This window comes from Chenopodium album, chromosome 2, assembly GCF_948465745.1.
Source record: "Chenopodium album chromosome 2, dcCheAlbu1.1, whole genome shotgun sequence".
Classification (NCBI taxonomy): domain Eukaryota; kingdom Viridiplantae; phylum Streptophyta; class Magnoliopsida; order Caryophyllales; family Amaranthaceae; genus Chenopodium; species Chenopodium album.
The window spans coordinates 54673468-54678538 of record NC_137835.1 but is presented as its reverse complement, the minus strand read 5'-3'; the positions used below and the strand labels follow the sequence as shown (position 1 = coordinate 54678538).

The 5071-nt window shown below is 49.8% G+C and overlaps 1 non-coding gene across 1 annotated transcript; it reads left to right on the top strand.

Moving 5' to 3' along the window:
* The first annotated feature begins 919 nt into the window (after positions 1 to 919).
* Positions 920 to 1027, top strand: LOC145606809 (small nucleolar RNA R71). Its single transcript, XR_014105438.1, has one exon. It is a non-coding gene; the product is annotated as a small nucleolar RNA R71 (small nucleolar RNA).
* The last annotated feature ends 4044 nt before the right edge of the window (positions 1028 to 5071 follow it).

Below are 5071 nucleotides of genomic sequence, written 5' to 3'. Positions count from 1 at the left end.
TTTCTTTTTCTCACTATCCCCTTCATTTGGCCCTTCATAGAAAGTTCCCGACCTCAATGTGATCACCTTGAATGTATCGGGTTTTGGATTGTGAGATGGGTTAGGTTGTGGTTGTCCGGGTAGAGTGGATGGTGAATTGAAAGGAGTTGTCTCGGCCAATCGAGCTAGTTGTGAATCAACCATCTTGTTGTGAGCTCTTATCTCTTGCATTTGTTTCCAAAAAGATTGCATTTGCGCATGCATGGCTTGGAGGAGTTGAGTTTGAGTTAGCTCCGCTTGAGGTGCTTGTTCTTGATGATTTCTTTGAGGTGCTTGGGTTTGATTGTTGTATTGGTTGTTCCTCGAATAGATTCTTCTTGGGTTTTGGGGTTGAGATGGAGGTGGATTTTGATATTGAGGGTTGGAGTTATAGGAAGGTTGAGCTTGTTGGTTCCATTGTTGAGGTTGAGGTACAAACCCGGGTGGTGGTTGTCTCCAAGCTACTCCACCGCCGCTTCCTCTAAATCCCTCTTGCCTTGTGTTGTATGACGCTACATGTTCGGGGCTTAAACCTCCACAATAGGATGTATCATGGTTCGTTCCTCCACAATTTTGACAAGAGAAAGAGTTAACTTGAGAAGAGCTTGCTCCACCACTTGAACTTGCATTCACACTTGTGTTCAATTTGGAAAGCCCTTTTTTTAGTTGATCAATTTGATGTTGTAATTGATCAACTTTCCCCAATTCGTAAATACCACCTCTCTTTGGAGCGTTTCTTCTTCGGCCCCCCCCAAGAGTAATTCTTTTCTAACTCTTCTATTGTGGCTTCAACTTGATTTTGAGGGATCTTGATTAATTGACCACCCGCCCCCTCATCCAAATCGGCTCTTGACATGGGCTCCAATCCGTCGTAGAAAAACCGCATGAGCAACCCTTGATTGTACTCATGGTGGGGACATGCTTGTACCAACTCCTTGAATCTCTCCCATGCTTCACCAAGACTTTCATCGGCATCTTGCTCAAATGATGCAATTTTCCTTCTCATTTCGACGGTCTTTTCCTCGGAGATAAAGCGCTTCAAGAACGCTTTTACCACCTCTCTCCATATTGTGAGAGTGTTAGGCTTTACTTGATTTAGCCATTTGTTTGCTCGTCCGGTGAGAGATTTCCGGAAAAGGTGCATATGAATGTAGTCTTAACTTACTTCATTGGTTTGCATCATTGCGCACAATTCAAGGAATCGGTCCAAATGTTCAATAGGGTCCTTGTTTAGGGTATTTTTACCCTTCCACGTGGCCCAATCAGAGGGTGACACGTGTCAGCCTCAGATTGGTCCAAAATGGACCAATCCCTGCTTGACACGTGTCATTCCAGAAATAAAGGGGAAAAGGCGGCCTTCAGGCCCAAATCCCGAGAACGCCGGAAAACGGCGCAGCCCACCAAATGATTAGGGTTTAGTGAACTAATCAGGGGCAATTCCCAATGACCCTATAAATAGGGAGATGTCCCTCATTTCAGAGGCACGTTTTGATCATTTAATACACATGCATTCTCTTACATCAGAGAAACACCTGAGCTTGGAATCCGAGCAGATACCCACCTAAATTTCCGTACTCTTTATTCCTTTTCAAGTTACTAACTTGATCGTTGGAGGCGGAGCACCACCCAACAGGTGTCTCCGTTTGTTTTGCAGGTACAGCTCATCCCGGATCAGTCTTCGTGTTGTAACTCTCCCGAGGGACAAAAACCCCCAAAACATTTGGCGCCGTCTGTGGGGATAGTACCTCGAAGATGGTTCAAGAGTCTGTACCACCCCCTAACCGTCTGGGTGAAGACCCAGAAGTTTTTACAGACCACGAGGAGGATGAGGATCCTCAGGTCGAAACCTCTACAGCCGAGGACGGCTCTCTCAGAGTCAAGCGCATCCGGCCCAAAGAGACTTTGGAGCGGGGCGCCTCCCAGGCGGGTCCGAGCAGACCTACTGGGCAGCCGGAAGGGGCGACTCAAACGGCAGCTGGATCGGCCCCTGTCACCCGAGACGAACTCATGAGGTTCATGACGAGTTTCAAGGGTGAAATTACAAATTTGATCACCAAAAACCAGGCTAGCCCAAGTAAAGGTCAGTCGGTGAAGAAGACTCCTCCAGAAAAGGGGAAGTCAGTCAGAAACCGGCAGCCTACTCCTCACCCAAAGGAGAAGGCAGCCGGGACCATCGATTGGTCAAAAATTCTCCTTCCTGGGGGGAACACCAATAACACTCGCCGGCCCCAACTGCCGGTGAGAAGTAAAAGACCAACTTCTGATGCCCGGGAAATTATTAACCGGAAGAGAAATCAATCGATGTCTGAGTCGGCTTCAACGTCGAACTTTCCAGACAGTTTCAACAACGTTTCTGCAGGGAGTGCACTCTCCTTGCATGAGAGTCAGACAGGCGGTAATACCGTCCATTCTGGCCCTCATATGATTGGAGCTGTCCCGTATATGCCTTCTCCGGCTTACGGGAAATATCCTCCTCACCTCATGCAGCCGGCCCTTTTTGGGGGTCAGGCGGCATACCCAAATGTCCAGCCTTTGGACTGGCAGCTTCGTTTGCTGCGCCTGGGTGAACAACCTTCTGCGTTCACTCGAGAGATAACCGAGGCGGCTCAGCCGGCCAAGGTTAAAAATGTGTTGGTTGGTACCTATGACGGTACCTCCAACCCGGAAGATCACCTCATGGCTTACACCAACCTCATGTATCTACAGGGGTTGGATGATGCCGCTTGGTGTCGATGCTTCCCGGCTACATTGAAGGGCATTGCCCAACAATGGTTTGGTAATCTGCTAGCCGGGTCCATAGACAGCTTCAGGAAGCTTGCCTTCCTGTTTGCCTCTAACTTCTCAATGAATATCCCTGATAAGAAAACAAGCCTTGATCTGAGCACTGTTAAGCAGGGAGAGAGAGAAGGGCTGCGCTCATATGTCAGGCGGTTCAATCTGATAAGAATTCAGATTCAAGGACTGTCGGACGAGGTAGCTTTTACAGACTTTTTTAAGGGTCTGAGAGACGGGTCGACCTTTAAGTTCGACCTCGTCAGAAAAGGGGCTTTCACCCTACAGGCGGCCCTGAGGGAGGCGGAAAGCTACATTCAAGCTACCGACCTCTGCTCGCCTGGCAGTCAGTCGGACTCCAAGAAGTCTGACAGACAGAAAGACAGCCGGCCTGCTTAGCCGGCAAAAAAGAAAGAAGAGAGCAAGAAGAGAAAAGAAGTCTGGGCGGTTAGTGACTCTCACCAGCCGTCCCAGAAGAAAAAGAGAGAGTTTAAACCGTACGCCCCCAAGTACGAGTTTAACAAGGACTCCAACTCCATCCTCATGGAGGTAAAGGACCGGCTGTCCATTAAGAAGCCGAATCCTATGAAGAGTTCTGTCCAGTCACGGAACAAGAATAAATTCTGTCAGTTCCATGAGGAAGTTGGCCATGACACCAACGACTGCTTCAGTCTTCAGCGTGCGTTGGACCGTCTGGCTGACAAAGGGCTGTTGAAGTCCTACATATCTAAGTCCCTAGCCGGGGCAAAAAAGAAAAACAAGGGTCAGTCTTCCAAGACTACCCCCCAGCCTGCTAGTAGTTCGGATACCAACAAGGAGCCGGTCTACACTATAGCGGGCGGGTTCTCATGTGGTGGCCCTACCATCCGGGGCACCAAGAGCCATCTTCGAAAGATGGACAAAGATGATGATGAGCAGGCGGAAGCCAGCTCCTCCTTCCCAGACGTCCTGATCACTGAGAAGGACAGGGGCAGCGTCCGCCGCCCGCATGATGACCCGGTGGTCATTGAATGTAAGGTTGCCAACCAGCTGGTTGGACGGATCCTTATAGACACTGACAGCTCATCAGACATCATCAGCCTCCGGTGCCTGCAAAAGCTGAAATACAATGTCAGCAGCATGCATCCGGTCACCCACCCCTTGGTTGGTTTTGGGGGTGGGATGGTCTACCCAGCCGGGAGAATTGACTTACCCATCCGGCTTGGGGAGAAAGGCCAGGGACGACACATTGTCGTCAGATTCTTGGTCGTTGAGGAGTTGACCGCCTACAACATCATCCTTGGCAGGCCAACCCTTAACGTAGCCAAGGCAGTAATCATCCCATCTCTCATGCTCATCAAGTATGAGAGGGATGACGGCTCTGTTGGTTCCTTGAATGGGGAGCAGAAGACGGCCCGAGAGTGCTATCTCTCAGCCGTTCGAGATACCGTGGCCCCAGGCGGTCAAGAACCAATAGACCTTGACAATGTCAAGGATGCCGACCCAGCTCCCGCCCCACCAGCAGCCGGTAAGAAAAGAAAGGCACCTCTGTTGGTGGAGGTGAAGAAGGAGAAAAAATAGCAATCACTGACCGGTGAGCGGTCAGATGAGCTTCGTCCCCAACCGGCTGATGAATGCATTGATCTCGTTCTGGATGACAGCCGTCCAGAACGTACTGTTAAGGTTGGGACGGTTGCGCATGCTACCTTGGGTGCAAGCCTACACCTTCTGCTGAAGGAATTCAAAGATATCTTCGCCTTTGAAGTGGAAGAGATGCCAGGCGTCAGCCCGGATCTCGCTGTCCACAAAATTGCCGTGGATCCCAAAAAGAAGCCCATCCGGCAAAAGAAAAGAAACCACGGTGAGGAAAGAAGTCAGGCGGCAGCTGCCGAAGTCAAAAAGCTGCTAGAGGCCAGGTTCATTCGGCCTTGTAGTTTTCCCGACTGGGTGGCCAATGTGGTCCTTGTTAAGAAGCCGAATGGGACCTGGCGCATGTGTGTTGATTACACAGACCTCAACAAGGCGTGTCCAAAGGACAGTTATCCGCTTCCAAAAATCGACAGCTTGGTCGACTCTACAGCCGGCCACGCCTTGATGAGCTTTATGGATGCCTATTCCGGCTTCCATCAGATACCCCTGTGGAAAAAAGATCAAGAGAAGACGGCCTTTGTCACTGATCAGGGGTTATTCTGTTATACTGTGATGCCGTTTGGCTTGAAAAATGCTCCTGCCACCTTCCAACGAATGATTAATACGGTCTTTGTTAATCAGATTGGGAGGAATGTGGAAGCATACATTGATG